Source organism: Musca domestica, unplaced genomic scaffold (genome assembly GCF_030504385.1).
Source record: "Musca domestica strain aabys unplaced genomic scaffold, Musca_domestica.polishedcontigs.V.1.1 5, whole genome shotgun sequence".
Taxonomy (NCBI): Eukaryota; Metazoa; Arthropoda; class Insecta; order Diptera; family Muscidae; genus Musca; species Musca domestica.
The window spans coordinates 9,201,118-9,223,316 of NW_026712346.1; the positions used below are offsets into that span (position 1 = coordinate 9,201,118).

Sequence of the window (22,199 nt, forward strand, 5' to 3'; positions counted from 1 at the left end):
TGTATCTCTAATTTCAATGAAATTTGGAATGTGTAGCGGAAATTAAAACAAATATACATTTGTCAAATTATATTAAAATCGGTTCAAATTTGGATATAGCTCTCATATATATTTTCGACCGATTTCATGTATTTTATGCACCATACACGATATGTATGTTCGATTCCAAAGAAATTTGGAATATGTAACGGGATTTTGATTAGAAAATAAATTAGTCAAATTATATTAAAATCGGTTCAGATTTGGATATAGCTCCCATATATATTTTCCGCCGATTTCACATATTTGATGCACAAAACACGATACGTATTTCCGATTCCAATGAAATTCGGCATGAGTGCTAAGTTTGGTACAAAAATAAATTTGACAAATTATATTCAAGTACGCTCAGATTTGATTATAGCTCCCATATATATACTCAGCCGATTTCACATATTTGATGCACCCAAAGCGAGAGAGACAAAATCTGGCACCAGAAAAAATTGCCAAATTATATTGAAATCAGTTGAGGTTTGGATATAGCTAACATATATATTTCGGCCGATTTCATATATGTTATGCACCAAACATGATATATATGACCGATACCAATGAAATTCAGAATGTGTGGCGGAATTTGGTTACAATAATAAATGCGACAAATTAATTGGAAATTTGTAAAGATTTGGATATAGCTCCCATATATATATATATTATCGGCCGATTTTACATGTTTGACGCACCAATTTCAATGAAATATGAAAGGTGTGGCGGAGTTTGGTGTAAAAGTATTTTTTTAATATTATATTTAAATCGGATCAGCGAAGTATGTTGCTATCTCGAATTCACTAATTGCAATAGAAATGCCACTCAGCTTCAAAAGATTGCAGTTTACTGCACGCTTGGTATTTGCTATGAAATAAATAAATCCGAAGGACAAACCCTTCGTGTATGTATGTCATGTTACTGCTTTTCTAACGGTTTTGGTTATTTACGCATTAAAGTAGTGCAATAATTTTTTTTTAAATTTTTAAATTTGTTTTTTTTTTAACCAACATATATTCGTAAATAAAATTTTGAATGCATATAAAATCAAAAGGGGTAGCGAAGCGCACCGGGTTCAGCTAGTATATATATATATATATATATATATATATATATATATATATATATATATATATATATATATATATATATATATATATATATATATATATATATATATATATATATATATATATATATATATACAATTCATGTTGTTGTTATAATAATAAATCCAACGATATCCTTATAAGTAAAATAAGGATGGAAAGGAATTTTATCAATATTAGAATTTAATCCAATAGGATTATTTGAACCTGTTTCATGAAAAAAATAATAAATGAATTATTGTTATTGCTAATACAATAAAAGGTAAAATAAAGTGGAAAGTGAAAAATCGAGTTAAAGTTGCATTGTCTACAGCAAATCCTCCTCAAACTCATTGTACTAAGTCAATTCCTAAATAAGGAATAGCTGATAATAAATTAGTAATAAATGCTGCTTCTCAGAAAGATATTTGTCCTCAAGGAAGAACATATCCTATAAAAGCTGTTCCTATAACTAGAAATAAAATAATTACTCCTACTAGTCAAGTTGGTGTATATAAAAATGATCCATAATATATTCCTCGTCCTACATGTAGATAAATGCAAATAAAGAAAAATGATGCACCATTAGCATGTAAAGTTCGTAATAATCAACCATATTTAACGTCTCGACAAATATGATTTACTCTATTAAATGCTAAATTAATATCTGCTGTATAATGTATAGCAAGAAATAATCCAGTTAAAATTTGAATAATTAAACATAAACCTAATAATGATCCGAAATTTCATCATGATGAAATATTACTTGGAGCAGGTAGGTCTACTAGTGCATTATTTGCAATACTTAAAATTGGATGTTTAAGTCGTAAAGGTTTGTTCATTAGTTAATTAAATATTGGTCGTAAAGGTCCCTTAAATAAATTAGTAATTTTTACTACTGCAATTAATGTAATTAATAAATAATTTATTAATAAAATTGTTAATAAATTAGTTGGATAATTATATAATTTGTTTAAAGAAAGAGAATTTTCTATTATATATGAATTTAAATTAGAAATTGATTGAATTTCTATATTAGAATAATTTAATAGAATTCTTTTGTCAATAAAATATAATGAAATAATTATAATAAAAAATAGAAACTGATGAAATCAAAATTTTTGAAGAAAATGTAAATATTTCATTTGAAGCTAAAGAAGTTACATAAATGAATAGAACTAGTATTCCTCCTAAAAATACTAAAAATAAAATATAAGAAAATCAAAATGTTTTAGTTATTAATCCTGAAATTATTGAAACTAAAATAGTTTGAATAAGTAAGGTTAATCCTATAGCTAATGGATGTTTAATATTTATAATAATAAAATTAAAAATAAATAGAAGAGTTATTAAAATTCATTGTATAATATCAAGAAATAGTTTAATTAAAATATTAATTTTGGGGATTAATGATAAAGAAATTTCTTTTTTCTTGAAGTTTTAAAAGAGTAACTCTTATTTTTGGTTTACAAGACCAATGTTTTTATTAAACTATTAAAACTAATGTTAATAATTTTAAATTGATGTTTACCTAGAATTTTATTTATTATAGGATTATTTACTTTTGTTTCTAATCGAAAGCATTTATTGTCTATATTATTAAGATTAGAATATATTGTTTTAAGATTATTTCTTTTATTATTTGTATATTTAAATATATATAATTATGAGAATTTTTTTAGAATAATATTTTTAACTTTTAGAGTATGTGAAGGTGCTTTAGGTCTTTCAATTTTAGTTTCAATAATTCGTACACATGGAAATGATTATTTTCAAAGATTTAATGTATTACAATGTTAAAAATTATTTTTATAGTTTTATTTTTATTTCCTTTATGTTTTATTAAAAATTCATATTGAATGGTTCAAAGTTTTTTATTTTTTATTTCTTTTATTTTTATTTTAATAAATATATATTCAAATTATTTTATATCAATTTCTTATATATTTGGTTCAGATATAATTTCTTATGGGTTAATTTTATTAAGATTGTGAATTGTTTCTTTAATATTAATAGCAAGAGAATCAGTGTTCAAATATAATAATTATGTAAATTTATTTTTATTTAATATTATTTTATTATTATTAATATTAGTATTAACTTTTAGAAGTATAAGTTTATTTATATTTTATTTATTTTTTGAAAGTAGTTTAATTCCTACTTTATTTTTAATTTTAGGTTGAGGTTATCAACCTGAACGGTTACAAGCGGGAGTATATTTATTATTTTATACATTGTTAGTTTCTTTACCAATATTAATTGGTATTTTTTATTTATATAAGGTAACAAATACTATAAATTTTTATTTATTAAATAATTATATATTTAATTATGAAATTTTATATTTTTCTTTAGTTATAGCATTTTTAGTAAAAATACCAATATTTTTAGTTCATTTGTGATTACCAAAGGCTCATGTAGAAGCTCCAGTTTCTGGTTCAATAATTTTAGCTGGAATTATATTAAAGTTAGAAGAATCCTTGGTACAATAATTACAAAGTGGGACAGAAAGATAAAATGTAATTAATTTAATGATTTATATTAGTAACAAACGTTTATATATATATATATATATATATATATATATATATATATATATATATATATATATATATATATATATATATATATATATATATATATATATATATATATATATATATATATATATATATATATATATATAACATGGGCTATATACATTTTTGAATTTCCACTTGGAACTGGATATATAGCATCAGAATCGGAGGTACCTCCCAAAAATTTAGATTTTATATGCACATATCTATTGATTGGTTGAAGATACAGTCTCCAAATTTGCCTCAAACACAATATGAATGTTCGATTCCAATGAAATTTGGAATGTGTGAGGGGATTTAATCCGAAAATAAATTTGTCAAGTTATATTGAAATCGGTTCCGATTTGGATATAGCTCCCATATATATATTCGGCCGATTTCAAGCATTTGATGCACCAAACACGCTATGTATCCCCAATTTCAATGAAATTTGAAACGTGTGATCGATTTTATCTAAAAAATTGATTTCCGAAATTATATTGAAATTGGTTCAGATTTGGATATAGCTCCCATATACATTTTCGGCCGATTTCATGTATTTGGTGGACCAAACACGATATGTAATTCCAATTTTAATGAAATTTAAAATAAGTAACGGAATTGGGAGCAAAAATGAATTTGTCAAATTAAATTGAATTCGGTTCAGATTTGGATATAGCTCCCATATATATTTTCGACCGATTTCATGTATTTGATGCACCAAACACGCTATGTATCTCTAATTTCAATGAAATTTGGAATGTGTAGCGGAAATTAAAACAAATATACATTTGTCAAATTATATTAAAATAGGTTCAGATTTGGATATAGCTCTCATATATATTTTCGACCGATTTCATGTATTTTATGCACCATACACGATATGTATGTTCGATTCCAAAGAAATTTGGAATATGTAACGGGATTTTGATTAGAAAATAAATTAGTCAAATTATATTAAAATCGGTTCAGATTTGGATATAGCTCCCATATATATTTTCCGCCGATTTCACATATTTGATGCACAAAACACGATACGTATTTCCGATTCCAATGAAATTCGGCATGAGTGCTAAGTTTGGTACAAAAATAAATTTGACAAATTATATTCAAGTACGCTCAGATTTGATTATAGCTCCCATATATATACTCAGCCGATTTCACATATTTGATGCACCCAAAGCGAGAGAGACAAAATCTGGCACCAGAAAAAATTGCCAAATTATATTGAAATCAGTTGAGGTTTGGATATAGCTAACATATATATTTCGGCCGATTTCATATATGTTATGCACCAAACATGATATATATGACCGATACCAATGAAATTCAGAATGTGTGGCGGAATTTGGTTACAATAATAAATGCGACAAATTAATTGGAAATTTGTTAAGATTTGGATATAGCTCCCATATATATATATATATTATCGGCCGATTTTACATGTTTGACGCACCAATTTCAATGAAATATGAAAGGTGTGGCGGAGTTTGGTGTAAAAGTATTTTTTTAATATTATATTTAAATCGGATCAGCGAAGTATGTTGCTATCTCGAATTCACTAATTGCAATAGAAATGCCACTCAGCTTCAAAAGATTGCAGTTTACTGCACGCTTGGTATTTGCTATGAAATAAATAAATCCGAAGGACAAACCCTTCGTGTATGTATGTCATGTTACTGCTTTTCTAACGGTTTTGGTTATTTACGCATTAAAGTAGTGCAATAATTTTTTTTTAAATTTTTAAATTTGTTTTTTTTTTTAACCAACATATATTCGTAAATAAAATTTTGAATGCATATAAAATCAAAAGGGGTAGCGAAGCGCACCGGGTTCAGCTAGTATATATATATATATATATATATATATATATATATACAATTCATGTTGTTGTTATAATAATAAATCCAACGATATCCTTATAAGTAAAATAAGGATGGAAAGGAATTTTATCAATATTAGAATTTAATCCAATAGGATTATTTGAACCTGTTTCATGAAAAAATAATAAATGAATTATTGTTATTGCTAATACAATAAAAGGTAAAATAAAGTGGAAAGTGAAAAATCGAGTTAAAGTTGCATTGTCTACAGCAAATCCTCCTCAAACTCATTGTACTAAGTCAATTCCTAAATAAGGAATAGCTGATAATAAATTAGTAATAATGTTGCTTCTCAGAAAGATATTTGTCCTCAAGGAAGAACATATCCTATAAAAGCTGTTCCTATAACTAGAAATAAAATAATTACTCCTACTAGTCAAGTTGGTGTATATAAAATAGATCCATAATATATTCCTCGTCCTACATGTAGATAAATGCAAATAAAGAAAAATGATGCACCATTAGCATGTAAAGTTCGTAATAATCAACCATATTTAACGTCTCGACAAATATGATTTACTCTATTAAATGCTAAATTAATATCTGCTGTATAATGTGTAGCAAGAAATAATCCAGTTAAAATTTGAATAATTAAACATAAACCTAATAATGATCCGAAATTTCATCATGATGAAATATTACTTGGAGCAGGTAGGTCTACTAGTGCATTATTTGCAATACTTAAAATTGGATGTTTAAGTCGTAAAGGTTTGTTCATTAGTTAATTAAATATTGGTCGTAAAGGTCCCTTAAATAAATTAGTAATTTTTACTACTGCAATTAATGTAATTAATAAATAATTTATTAATAAAATTGTTAATAAATTAGTTGGATAATTATATAATTTGTTTAAAGAAAGAGAATTTTCTATTATATATGAATTTAAATTAGAAATTGATTGAATTTCTATATTAGAATAATTTAATAGAATTCTTTTGTCAATAAAATATAATGAAATAATTATAATAAAACAAGTAAAAAAACATTAAGTTCGGCCGGGCCAAACTTTTAATACCCTCCACCCTAGGGTAAAAGAACATTAGAAGAAATGTGGCAAAAAACATTAAAATGCCGAATATCGGGAGGTACCGTTATATAGGGGCTACACCAACACGTGCACCTATAATTACAATGTTTCGCCACACGAACTAGGACCCATTATGACCCACAAATACCAACTTTTACACAAATCAGTGAAAAAATGTGGCATAAATCATCAAAATACCGAATATCGGGAGGTACCGTTATATGGGGACTATACCAGAACGTGGACCGATATATCTCATTTTCAATACCAACCATCCTAGGGACAATACACACACTTGTGCCAAATTTCAAAGGTCTACGTCAAATAATGTGGGCTCTATCGTGATTTCAACAGACAGACAGACGGACAGACAGACAGACAGACAGACAGACGGACAGACAGACGGACATCGCTAAATCGTCTTAGAATTTTATGCTGATTATGAATATATATACTTTATGGGGTCTACGACGAATATTTAGAGGTGTTACAAACGGAATGACAAAGTTAATATACCCTCCTACCCATGGTGGAGGGTATAAAAATAGAAACTGATGAAATCAAAATTTTTGAAGAAAATGTAAATATTTCATTTGAAGCTAAAGAAGTTACATAAATGAATAGAACTAGTATTCCTCCTAAAAATACTAAAAATAAAATATAAGAAAATCAAAATGTTTTAGTTATTAATCCTGAAATTATTGAAACTAAAATAGTTTGAATAAGTAAGGTTAATCCTATAGCTAATGGATGTTTAATATTTATAATAATAAAATTAAAAATAAATAGAAGAGTTATTAAAATTCATTGTATAATATCAAGAAATAGTTTAATTAAAATATTAATTTTGGGGATTAATGATAAAGAAATTTCTTTTTTCTTGAAGTTTTAAAAGAGTAACTCTTATTTTTGGTTTACAAGACCAATGTTTTTATTAAACTATTAAAACTAATGTTAATAATTTTAAATTGATGTTTACTTAGAATTTTATTTATTATAGGAGTATTTACTTTTGTTTCTAATCGAAAGCATTTATTGTCTATATTATTAAGATTAGAATATATTGTTTTAAGATTATTTCTTTTATTATTTGTATATTTAAATATATATAATTATGAGAATTTTTTTAGAATAATATTTTTAACTTTTAGAGTATGTGAAGGTGCTTTAGGTCTTTCAATTTTAGTTTCAATAATTCGTACACATGGAAATGATTATTTTCAAAGATTTAATGTATTACAATGTTAAAAATTATTTTTATAGTTTTATTTTTATTTCCTTTATGTTTTATTAAAAATTCATATTGAATGGTTCAAAGTTTTTTATTTTTTATTTCTTTTATTTTTATTTTAATAAATATATATTCAAATTATTTTATATCAATTTCTTATATATTTGGTTCAGATATAATTTCTTATGGGTTAATTTTATTAAGATTGTGAATTGTTTCTTTAATATTAATAGCAAGAGAATCAGTGTTCAAATATAATAATTATGTAAATTTATTTTTATTTAATATTATTTTATTATTATTAATATTAGTATTAACTTTTAGAAGTATAAGTTTATTTATATTTTATTTATTTTTTGAAAGTAGTTTAATTCCTACTTTATTTTTAATTTTAGGTTGAGGTTATCAACCTGAACGGTTACAAGCGGGAGTATATTTATTATTTTATACATTGTTAGTTTCTTTACCAATATTAATTGGTATTTTTTATTTATATAAGGTAACAAATACTATAAATTTTTATTTATTAAATAATTATATATTTAATTATGAAATTTTATATTTTTCTTTAGTTATAGCATTTTTAGTAAAAATACCAATATTTTTAGTTCATTTGTGATTACCAAAGGCTCATGTAGAAGCTCCAGTTTCTGGTTCAATAATTTTAGCTGGAATTATATTAAAGTTAGGAGGTTATGGTTTATTACGAGTATTTCCTTTTTTACAATTATTAGGGCTTAAATTTAATTTTATTTGAATTAGAATTAGATTAGTTGGAGGAGTATTAGTAAGTTTAACATGTTTATGTCAAACTGATTTAAAGGCTTTAATTGCTTATTCTTCAGTTGCTCATATAGGAATTGTCTTAGCTGAGTTAATAACTATAACATATATAGGAATATGTGGTTCTTATACTTTAATAATTGCTCATGGATTATGTTCTTCTGGATTATTTTGTTTAGCAAATATTTCTTTTGAACGATTAGGAAGACGAAGTTTATTTATTAAAAAGGGTCTATTAAATTTTAGACCTTCAATGGCTTTATGATGATTTTTATTAAATTCTGCTAATACAGCAGCTCCTCCTACTTTAAATTTATTAGGAGAAATTTCTTTAATTAATAGAATTGTTAGTTGATCTTGATTAACAATACTAATGTTATCTTTATTGTCTTTTTTTAGAGCTGCTTATACATTATATTTATATGCTTATAGACAACATTGAAAGTTATTTTCTGGAGTTTACTCTTTTAGAGGAGGAAAGATTCGAGAATATTTATTATTATTTTTACATTGATTTCCTTTAAATTTATTAATTTTAAAGGGGGATATATGTATGTTATGATTATAATTATTTAAATAGTTTAATAAAAATATTGATTTGTGGTGTCAATGATAAGATAAAAATCTTTTTAAATTGTGAAATATTTATTAATTTGTTCAATTAGATTCATTAGTTTATTTTTTTTTAGACTTTTGTCATTTACTATAGGATTAATTTTTATTATAAATGATTTTACAATTTTTATTGAATGAGAAGTTGTTTCTATAAATTCTTTAATAATTGTAATAACAATTTTATTAGATTGAATAAGATTAATTTTTATGTCTTTTGTATTAATAATTTCTTCTTTAGTTATTTATTATAGAAAGGAATATATAGAAAGAGATTATAAGATTAATCGATTTATTATATTAGTATTAATATTTGTAACTTCAATAATATTATTAATTATTAGTCCAAATTTAATTAGAATTTTATTAGATTGAGATGGATTAGGGTTAGTTTCTTATTGTTTAGTAATTTATTTTCAAAATATTAAGTCATATAATGCTGGTAAATTAACTGCTTTATCAAATCGAATTGGAGATGTAGCTTTATTATTAGCAATTGCTTGAATATTAAATTATGGTAGTTGAAATTATATTTTTTATTTAGATGTAATGCAATCTGATAGAGAAATGTTAATTGTTGGAATATTAGTAATATTAGCTGCAATAACAAAAAGTGCACAGATTCCATTTTCTTCTTGATTACCAGCTGCAATAGCAGCTCCTACCCCAGTGTCGGCTTTAGTTCATTCTTCAACTTTAGTAACAGCTGGAGTTTATTTATTAATTCGATTTAATATTGTATTAAGAACAAGTTGAATGGGTAATTTATTATTATTATTATCAGGTTTAACAATATTTATAGCTGGATTAGGCGCTAATTATGAGTTTGATTTAAAGAAGATTATTGCTTTATCTACTTTAAGACAATTAGGTTTAATAATAAGAATTTTATCTATAGGTTATTATAAATTAGCTTTTTTTCATTTATTAACTCATGCTTTATTTAAGGCTTTATTATTTATATGTGCAGGAGCAATTATTCATAATATGTATAATAATCAAGATATTCGTTTAATGGGAAGTTTAAGATTAATAATACCATTAACTTCTTCTTGTTTTAATGTTGCAAATTTAGCATTATGTGGAATACCATTTTTAGCTGGATTTTACTCAAAGTATTTAATTTTGGAAATAATATCATTTTCTTATATTGATTTATTTTCTTTTTTTCTATATTTTTTTTTCAACAGGGTTAACAGTATGTTATTCTTTTCGATTAGTTTATTATTCAATAACTGGAGATTCTAATTTCTCTTCTTTAAATATACTTAATGATGAAGGTTGAGTAATATTAAAGAGTATAATAGGTTTATTAATTTTAAGAATTGTAGGAGGAAGTATATTAAGTTGATTGATTTTTCCTATTCCGGAAGTTATCATTTTACATTTAAATTTAAAGTTATTGACTTTATTTGTATGTATTATTGGTGGTTCAATAGGTTATTTAATTTCTAATGTATCTTTTTTTTTATAAATAAGGCTTTAAGAAATTATAATTTTTCTTATTTTTTAGGTTCAATATGATTTATACCTTATATTTCTACTTATGGAATTATTAATTATCCTTTAATTTTAGGTAAAATAAGAATTAAATCATTTGACCAAGGTTGATCTGAATATTTTGGGGGTCAACAAATTTATTACAATTTAATTAAAAATTCTCAGCTAAATCAAATATTACAAAATAATAATTTAAAAATTTATTTATTAAGTTTTATTTTTTGAATTGTAATTTTATACATATATATAATTTGTTTCTATTCAAATAGCTTATATTTAGAGTATGACACTGAAGATGTTAGGGAGATTAATTAATCTTTGAATATACTGATTTATTTTAAGTAATTTATAAAATAAAATTATTTAATTTTACAATGAAAATGTAATGTTTTTATTAAACTATATACATAGAAGTATAAATGGAATTTAACCATTAAAAGAAAAAAGTTAGCAGCTTTTACTTGAACATCATACTTCCTTAATTGGAGTTTAGAACTCAATTCTATCATTAACAGTGATAAGCCGCTTGTTGGCTTCAATTAATTATTTAAAAGAATAAGGGTAAATTTACCTAAGATTAGGTCGAAACTAATTGCAATATATCGCTTCATATTCAAGGTAGATTGAAAATTCAATACTTTTTGAATGCAAATCAAATGTTATAATTAACTACAACCCTATTTAGTTTGATCAATTTAATATTCCTTGATTTCATTCATGATAAAGTCCTAATAATAGAATTAAAATAATAGACGTAATTGTTCAGAATATAATATTTGAAAATTTAATAATTAAAATAATTGGTAAAATTAATGCAATTTCTACGTCAAAACTTAAAAAAATAATAGTAATTAAAAAAAATCGAAGTGAAAAAGGTAAACGAGATGATGATTTTGGGTCAAATCCACATTCGAACGGTGAAGCTTTTTCACGATCTACAATTGTTTTTTTAGATAAAAGTATTACTACTATAGAAATTAATAGAAGGATTGAACTAATTGTTAAAATTGAAAAAATTTTCTATACTATTAATAATAGACCATATGATTGGAAGTCAAATATACTTTTTATACTATATAGATAATAAATTATCCTCCTTATCAGTAAATAGATACATAAAGGAATAATCAAACAATATCAACAAAATGTCAATATCAAGCAGCAGCTTCAAATCCAAAGTGGTGATTTTTTGAAAAGTGGTTATTTAAATGTCGACCTAAACAAACAATTAAAAAAGTTGTTCCAATTAATACATGAAGACCATGAAATCCTGTTGCTATAAAGAAAGTAGAACCGTAAACTGAATCTGCAATTGTGAATGGAGCTTCAATGTATTCATAAGCTTGAAGAATTGTGAAGTAGATTCCTAATAGTACTGTAAAAAATAATCCTTGTGTAGTTTGTGAATGATTACCTTCCATTAAACTATGATGAGCTCAAGTTACAGTAATTCCAGAAGTTAATAAAATTACAGTATTTAATAAAGGAATTTGGAATGGATTGAAAGGAGTAATACCTAAAGGTGGTCATATTGCTCCTAATTCAATTGAAGGAGATAAACTACTATGGAAAAGTGCTTAAAAAAATGAAACGAAAAATAAAACTTCTGAAAGAATAAATAAAATTATTCCTCATCGTAAACCTGTAGTAACAGAAAGTGTATGAAGACCTTGATATGTTCCTTCTCGAGAAACATCTCGTCATCATTGGTATACAGTTAAAATTGTAATAACATTTCCTAATAAGAATAATGAATTATCATACTGATGAAATCTTTTTACTATTCCTGCAACTGTTGTTAGAGCACCAATTGATGCTGTTAATGGTCATGGACTATAATCTACTAAATGAAATGGGTGATTTGAATGTGTTGACATTAATTAACTTCTCTAGAATACAATGTTCTTAAGACAGCAAATACATATGATTGAATTATTGCAACTGCTGACTCTAAAACTAATAATGCAATTTGTGTAATAATTAAAAAACTAATTAATACTATAGATAAAGAAGGTCCTGTATTTCCTAAAAGAGTAAGAAGTAGATGTCCAGCAATTATATTAGCTGTTAATCGAACAGCTAAAGTTCCTGGTCGAATTACATTACTAATAGTTTCAATGCATACTATAAATGGCATTAAAATAGCTGGAGTTCCTTGAGGAACTAAATGAGCAAATATATGTTGAGTATTGTTAATTCATCCATATAATATAAAACATAATCATAAAGGAAGAGCTAGAGTTAGAGTTAAAGTTAAATGACTTGTTCTTGTAAAAATATATGGAAACAATCCTATAAAATTATTAAATAAAATTATAGAAAATAAATGTAGCTTGCTCCTATAGGACCAAGTAGAGTCTTAAATTCCTTATGAAGTGTTAATAAAATATTATTTAAAAAAATGTGGTATCGAGATGGTATAAGTCAGTATATTGATGGAATTATTAAAATTCCTAAAAAAGTTCTTAATCAATTTAATGAAAGATTAAAAATACTTGATGAAGGGTCAAAAACAGAGAATAAATTTGTTATCATTTTCAATTTAATGACTTTGTTAAATGAGTTTTATTACTTAAATTTGATTTAGGTATTGAAGGAATATATGAATAGTAATTTATTACATTATAAATTACAAATGTAATTGAAAAAATAATAAATAAGCTTAATCAACCAATTGGTGCTATTTGAGGGATTAAAAAATATTAATAAATTAATAATTTTAGTTTGACAAACTAATGTTATATTTTTAACTAATTTTTTCATTAGAAGTAAGTGCTAATTTACTATAAAATGGTTTAAGAGACCAGTACTTGCTTTCAGTCATCTAATGAAGAATTATTTTTAGAAATTGATTGAATTTCTATATTAGAATAATTTAATAGAATTCTTTTGTCAATAAAATATAATGAAATAATTATAATAAAAAAATAGAAACTGATGAAATCAAAATTTTTGAAGAAAATGTAAATATTTCATTTGAAGCTAAAGAAGTTACATAAATGAATAGAACTAGTATTCCTCCTAAAAATACTAAAAATAAAATATAAGAAAATCAAAATGTTTTAGTTATTAATCCTGAAATTATTGAAACTAAAATAGTTTGAATAAGTAAGGTTAATCCTATAGCTAATGGATGTTTAATATTTATAATAATAAAATTAAAAATAAATAGAAGAGTTATTAAAATTCATTGTATAATATCAAGAAATAGTTTAATTAAAATATTAATTTTGGGGATTAATGATAAAGAAATTTCTTTTTTCTTGAAGTTTTAAAAGAGTAACTCTTATTTTTGGTTTACAAGACCAATGTTTTTATTAAACTATTAAAACTAATGTTAATAATTTTAAATTGATGTTTACCTAGAATTTTATTTATTATAGGAGTATTTACTTTTGTTTCTAATCGAAAGCATTTATTGTCTATATTATTAAGATTAGAATATATTGTTTTAAGATTATTTCTTTTATTATTTGTATATTTAAATATATATAATTATGAGAATTTTTTTAGAATAATATTTTTAACTTTTAGAGTATGTGAAGGTGCTTTAGGTCTTTCAATTTTAGTTTCAATAATTCGTACACATGGAAATGATTATTTTCAAAGATTTAATGTATTACAATGTTAAAAATTATTTTTATAGTTTTATTTTTATTTCCTTTATGTTTTATTAAAAATTCATATTGAATGGTTCAAAGTTTTTTATTTTTTATTTCTTTTATTTTTATTTTAATAAATATATATTCAAATTATTTTATATCAATTTCTTATATATTTGGTTCAGATATAATTTCTTATGGGTTAATTTTATTAAGATTGTGAATTGTTTCTTTAATATTAATAGCAAGAGAATCAGTGTTCAAATATAATAATTATGTAAATTTATTTTTATTTAATATTATTTTATTATTATTAATATTAGTATTAACTTTTAGAAGTATAAGTTTATTTATATTTTATTTATTTTTTGAAAGTAGTTTAATTCCTACTTTATTTTTAATTTTAGGTTGAGGTTATCAACCTGAACGGTTACAAGCGGGAGTATATTTATTATTTTATACATTGTTAGTTTCTTTACCAATATTAATTGGTATTTTTTATTTATATAAGGTAACAAATACTATAAATTTTTATTTATTAAATAATTATATATTTAATTATGAAATTTTATATTTTTCTTTAGTTATAGCATTTTTAGTAAAAATACCAATATTTTTAGTTCATTTGTTATTACCAAAGGCTCATGTAGAAGCTGCAGTTTCTGGTTCAATAATTTTAGCTGGAATTATATTAAAGTTAGAAGAATCCTTGGTACAATAATTACAAAGTGGGACAGAAAGATTAAATGTAATTAATTTAATGATTTATATTAGTAACAAACGTTTATATATATATATATATATATATATATATATATATATATATATATATATATATATATATATATATATATATATATATATATATATATATATATATATATATATATATATATATATATATATATATATATATATATATATATATATATATATATATATATATATATATATATATATATATATAACATATATATATATATATATATATATATATATATATATATATATATATATAACATGGGCTATATACATTTTGAATTTCCACTTGGAACTGGATATATAGCATCAGAATCGGAGGTACCTCCCAAAAATTTAGATTTTATATGCACATATCTATTGATTGGTTGAAGATACAGTCTCCAAATTTGCCTCAAACACAATATGAATGTTCGATTCCAATGAAATTTGGAATGTGTGAGGGGATTTAATCCGAAAATAAATTTGTCAAGTTATATTGAAATCGGTTCTGATTTGGATATAGCTCCCATATATATATTCGGCCGATTTCAAGCATTTGATGCACCAAACACGCTATGTATCCCCAATTTCAATGAAATTTGAAACGTGTGATCGATTTTATCTAAAAAATTGATTTCCGAAATTATATTGAAATTGGTTCAGATTTCGATATAGCTCCCATATACATTTTCGGCCGATTTCATGTATTTGGTGGACCAAACACGATATGTAATTCCAATTTTAATGAAATTTAAAATAAGTAACGGAATTGGGAGCAAAAATGAATTTGTCAAATTAAATTGAATTCGGTTCAGATTTGGATATAGCTCCCATATATATTTTCGACCGATTTCATGTATTTGATGCACCAAACACGCTATGTATCTCTAATTTCAATGAAATTTGGAATGTGTAGCGGAAATTAAAACAAATATACATTTGTCAAATTATATTAAAATCGGTTCAGATTTGGATATAGCTCTCATATATATTTTCGACCGATTTCATGTATTTTATGCACCATACACGATATGTATGTTCGATTCCAAAGAAATTTGGAATATGTAACGGGATTTTGATTAGAAAATAAATTAGTCAAATTATATTAAAATCGGTTCAGATTTGGATATAGCTCCCATATATATTTTCCGCCGATTTCACATATTTGATGCACAAAACACGATACGTATTTCCGATTCCAATGAAATTCGGCATGAGTGCTAAGTTTGGTACAAAAATAAATTTGACAAATTATATTCAAGTACGCTCAGATTTGATTATAGCTCCCATATATATACTCAGCCGATTTCACATATTTGATGCACCCAAAGCGAGAGAGACAAAATCTGGCACCAGAAAAAATTGCCAAATTATATTGAAATCAGTTGAGGTTTGGATATAGCTAACATATATATTTCGGCCGATTTCATATATGTTATGCACCAAACATGATATATATGACCGATACCAATGAAATTCAGAATGTGTGGCGGAATTTGGTTACAATAATAAATGCGACAAATTAATTGGAAATTTGTTAAGATTTGGATATAGCTCCCATATATATATATATATTATCGGCCGATTTTACATGTTTGACGCACCAATTTCAATGAAATATGAAAGGTGTGGCGGAGTTTGGTGTAAAAGTATTTTTTTAATATTATATTTAAATCGGATCAGCGAAGTATGTTGCTATCTCGAATTCACTAATTGCAATAGAAATGCCACTCAGCTTCAAAAGATTGCAGTTTACTGCACGCTTGGTATTTGCTATGAAATAAATAAATCCGAAGGACAAACCCTTCGTGTATGTATGTCATGTTACTGCTTTTCTAACGGTTTTGGTTATTTACGCATTAAAGTAGTGCAATAATTTTTTTTTAAATTTTTAAATTTGTTTTTTTTTTTAACCAACATATATTCGTAAATAAAATTTTGAATGCATATAAAATCAAAAGGGGTAGCGAAGCGCACCGGGTTCAGCTAGTATATATATATATATATATATATATATATATATATATATATATATATATATATATACATATATATATACAATTCATGTTGTTGTTATAATAATAAATCCAACGATATCCTTATAAGTAAAATAAGGATGGAAAGGAATTTTATCAATATTAGAATTTAATCCAATAGGATTATTTGAACCTGTTTCATGAAAAAAATAATAAATGAATTATTGTTATTGCTAATACAATAAAAGGTAAAATAAAGTGGAAAGTGAAAAATCGAGTTAAAGTTGCATTGTCTACAGCAAATCCTCCTCAAACTCATTGTACTAAGTCAATTCCTAAATAAGGAATATCTGATAATAAATTAGTAATAAATGTTGCTTCTCAGAAAGATATTTGTCCTCAAGGAAGAACATATCCTATAAAAGCTGTTCCTATAACTAGAAATAAAATAATTACTCCTACTAGTCAAGTTGGTCTATATAAAAATGATCCATAATATATTCCTCGTCCTACATGTAGATAAATGCAAATAAAGAAAAATGATGCACCATTAGCATGTAAAGTTCGTAATAATCAACCATATTTAACGTCTCGACAAATATGATTTACTCTATTAAATGCTAAATTAATATCTGCTGTATAATGTATAGCAAGAAATAATCCAGTTAAAATTTGAATAATTAAACATAAACCTAATAATGATCCGAAATTTCATCATGATGAAATATTACTTGGAGCAGGTAGGTCTACTAGTGCATTATTTGCAATACTTAAAATTGGATGTTTAAGTCGTAAAGGTTTGTTCATTAGTTAATTAAATATTGGTCGTAAAGGTCCCTTAAATAAATTAGTAATTTTTACTACTGCAATTAATGTAATTAATAAATAATTTATTAATAAAATTGTTAATAAATTAGTTGGATAATTATATAATTTGTTTAAAGAAAGAGAATTTTCTATTATATATGAATTTAAATTAGAAATTGATTGAATTTCTATATTAGAATAATTTAATAGAATTCTTTTGTCAATAAAATATAATGAAATAATTATAATAAAAAAATAGAAACTGATGAAATCAAAATTTTTGAAGAAAATGTAAATATTTCATTTGAAGCTAAAGAAGTTACATAAATGAATAGAACTAGTATTCCTCCTAAAAATACTAAAAATAAAATATAAGAAAATCAAAATGTTTTAGTTATTAATCCTGAAATTATTGAAACTAAAATAGTTTGAATAAGTAAGGTTAATCCTATAGCTAATGGATGTTTAATATTTATAATAATAAAATTAAAAATAAATAGAAGAGTTATTAAAATTCATTGTATAATATCAAGAAATAGTTTAATTAAAATATTAATTTTGGGGATTAATGATAAAGAAATTTCTTTTTTCTTGAAGTTTTAAAAGAGTAACTCTTATTTTTGGTTTACAAGACCAATGTTTTTATTAAACTATTAAAACTAATGTTAATAATTTTAAATTGATGTTTACCTAGAATTTTATTTATTATAGGAGTATTTACTTTTGTTTCTAATCGAAAGCATTTATTGTCTATATTATTAAGATTAGAATATATTGTTTTAAGATTATTTCTTTTATTATTTGTATATTTAAATATATATAATTATGAGAATTTTTTTAGAATAATATTTTTAACTTTTAGAGTATGTGAAGGTGCTTTAGGTCTTTCAATTTTAGTTTCAATAATTCGTACACATGGAAATGATTATTTTCAAAGATTTAATGTATTACAATGTTAAAAATTATTTTTATAGTTTTATTTTTATTTCCTTTATGTTTTATTAAAAATTCATATTGAATGGTTCAAAGTTTTTTATTTTTTATTTCTTTTATTTTTATTTTAATAAATATATATTCAAATTATTTTATATCAATTTCTTATATATTTGGTTCAGATATAATTTCTTATGGGTTAATTTTATTAAGATTGTGAATTGTTTCTTTAATATTAATAGCAAGAGAATCAGTGTTCAAATATAATAATTATGTAAATTTATTTTTATTTAATATTATTTTATTATTATTAATATTAGTATTAACTTTTAGAAGTATAAGTTTGTTTATATTTTATTTATTTTTTGAAAGTAGTTTAATTCCTACTTTATTTTTAATTTTAGGTTGAGGTTATCAACCTGAACGGTTACAAGCGGGAGTATATTTATTATTTTATACATTGTTAGTTTCTTTACCAATATTAATTGGTATTTTTATTTATATAAGGTAACAAATACTATAAATTTTTATTTATTAAATAATTATATATTTAATTATGAAATTTTATATTTTTCTTTAGTTATAGCATTTTTAGTAAAAATACCAATATTTTTAGTTCATTTGTGATTACCAAAGGCTCATGTAGAAGCTCCAGTTTCTGGTTCAATAATTTTAGCTGGAATTATATTAAAGTTAGGAGGTTATGGTTTATTACGAGTATTTCCTTTTTTACAATTATTAGGGCTTAAATTTAATTTTATTTGAATTAGAATTAGATTAGTTGGAGGAGTATTAGTAAGTTTAACATGTTTATGTCAAACTGATTTAAAGGCTTTAATTGCTTATTCTTCAGTTGCTCATATAGGAATTGTCTTAGCTGAGTTAATAACTATAACATATATAGGAATATGTGGTTCTTATACTTTAATAATTGCTCATGGATTATGTTCTTCTGGATTATTTTGTTTAGCAAATATTTCTTTTGAACGATTAGGAAGACGAAGTTTATTTATTAATAAGGGTCTATTAAATTTTAGACCTTCAATGGCTTTATGATGATTTTTATTAAGTTCTGCTAATACAGCAGCTCCTCCTACTTTAAATTTATTAGGAGAAATTTCTTTAATTAATAGAATTGTTAGTTGATCTTGATTAACAATACTAATGTTATCTTTATTGTCTTTTTTTAGAGCTGCTTATACATTATATTTATATGCTTATAGACAACATTGAAAGTTATTTTCTGGAGTTTATTCTTTTAGAGGAGGAAAGATTCGAGAATATTTATTATTATTTTTACATTGATTTCCTTTAAATTTATTAATTTTAAAGGGGGATATATGTATGTTATGATTATAATTATTTAAATAGTTTAATAAGAATATTGATTTGTGGTGTCAATGATAAGATAAAAATCTTTTTAAATCGTGAAATATTTATTAATTTGTTCAATTAGATTCATTAGTTTATTTTTTTTAGACTTTTGTCATTTACTATAGGATTAATTTTTATTATAAATGATTTTACAATTTTTATTGAATGAGAAGTTGTTTCTATAAATTCTTTAATAATTGTAATAACAATTTTATTAGATTGAATAAGATTAATTTTTATGTCTTTTGTATTAATAATTTCTTCTTTAGTTATTTATTATAGAAAGGAATATATAGAAAGATATTATAAGATTAATCGATTTATTATATTAGTATTAATATTTTAACTTCAATAATATTATTAATATTAGTCCAAATTTAATTAGAATTTTATTAGATTGAGATGGATTAGGGTTAGTTTCTTATTGTTTAGTAATTTATTTTCAAAATATTAAGTCATATAATGCTGGTAAATTAACTGCTTTATCAAATCGAATTGGAGATGTAGCTTTATTATTAGCAATTGCTTGAATATTAAATTATGGTAGTTGAAATTATATTTTTTATTTAGATGTAATGCAATCTGATAGAGAAATGTTAATTGTTGGAATATTAGTAATATTAGCTGCAATAACAAAAAGTGCACAGATTCCATTTTCTTCTTGATTACCAGCTGCAATAGCAGCTCCTACCCCAGTGTCGGCTTTAGTTCATTCTTCAACTTTAGTAACAGCTGGAGTTTATTTATTAATTCGATTTAATATTGTATTAAGAACAAGTTGAATGGGTAATTTATTATTATTATTATTATCAGGTTTAACAATATTTATAGCTGGATTAGGCGCTAATTATGAGTTTGATTTAAAGAAGATTATTGCTTTATCTACTTTAAGACAATTAGGTTTAATAATAAGAATTTTATCTATAGGTTATTATAAATTAGCTTTTTTTCATTTATTAACTCATGCTTTATTTAAGGCTTTATTATTTATATGTGCAGGAGCAATTATTCATAACATGTATAATAATCAAGATATTCGTTTAATGGGAAGTTTAAGATTAATAATACCATTAACTTCTTCTTGTTTTAATGTTGCAAATTTAGCATTATGTGGAATACCATTTTTAGCTGGATTTTACTCAAAGTATTTAATTTTGGAAATAATATCATTTTCTTATATTAATTTATTTTCTTTTTTTCTATATTTTTTTTCAACAGGGTTAACAGTATGTTATTCTTTTCGATTAGTTTATTATTCAATAACTGGAGATTCTAATTTCTCTTCTTTAAATATACTTAATGATGAAGGTTGAGTAATATTAAAGAGTATAATAGGTTTATTAATTTTAAGAATTGTAGGAGGAAGTATATTAAGTTGATTGATTTTTCCTATTCCGGAAGTTATCATTTTACATTTACATTTAAAGTTATTGACTTTATTTGTATGTATTATTGGTGGTTTAATAGGTTATTTAATTTCTAATGTATCTTTTTTTTATAAATAAGGCTTTAAGAAATTATAATTTTTCTTATTTTTTAGGTTCAATATGATTTATACCTTATATTTCTACTTATGGAATTATTAATTATCCTTTAATTTTAGGTAAAATAAGAATTAAATCATTTGACCAAGGTTGATCTGAATATTTTGGGGGTCAACAAATTTATTACAATTTAATTAAAAATTCTCAGTTAAATCAAATATTACAAAATAATAATTTAAAAATTTATTTATTAAGTTTTATTTTTTGAATTGTAATTTTATACATATATATAATTTGTTTCTATTCAAATAGCTTATATTTAGAGTATGACACTGAAGATGTTAGGGAGATTAATTAATCTTTGAATATACTGATTTATTTTAAGTAATTTATAAAATAAAATTATTTAATTTTACAATGAAAATGTAATGTTTTTATTAAACTATATACATAGAAGTATAAATGGAATTTAACCATTAAAAGAAAAAAGTTAGCAGCTTTTACTTGAACATCATACTTCCTTAATTGGAGTTTAGAACTCAATTCTATCATTAACAGTGATAAGCCGCTTGTTGG

At 23.4% G+C, this 22,199-nt stretch overlaps 8 pseudogenes; 2 read left to right on the forward strand and 6 right to left on the reverse strand.

Moving 5' to 3' along the window:
• Positions 1–1,233: 1,233 nt before the first annotated feature.
• On the reverse strand, positions 1,234–1,954 carry LOC131804913 (cytochrome b-like; annotated as a pseudogene).
• Positions 1,752–3,347, reverse strand: LOC131804914 (NADH-ubiquinone oxidoreductase chain 6-like; annotated as a pseudogene).
• Positions 3,348–5,552: 2,205 nt separating this feature from the next.
• On the reverse strand, positions 5,553–6,271 carry LOC131804915 (cytochrome b-like; annotated as a pseudogene).
• Positions 5,854–8,263, reverse strand: LOC131804918 (NADH-ubiquinone oxidoreductase chain 6-like; annotated as a pseudogene).
• A 987-nt stretch (positions 8,264–9,250) lies between these two features.
• LOC131805064 (NADH-ubiquinone oxidoreductase chain 5-like) lies at positions 9,251–21,926 on the forward strand (annotated as a pseudogene).
• LOC131804920 (cytochrome b-like) lies at positions 17,112–17,832 on the reverse strand (annotated as a pseudogene).
• Positions 17,630–19,226, reverse strand: LOC131804921 (NADH-ubiquinone oxidoreductase chain 6-like; annotated as a pseudogene).
• Positions 20,229–21,926, forward strand: LOC131805063 (NADH-ubiquinone oxidoreductase chain 5-like; annotated as a pseudogene).
• Positions 21,927–22,199: the final 273 nt, after the last annotated feature.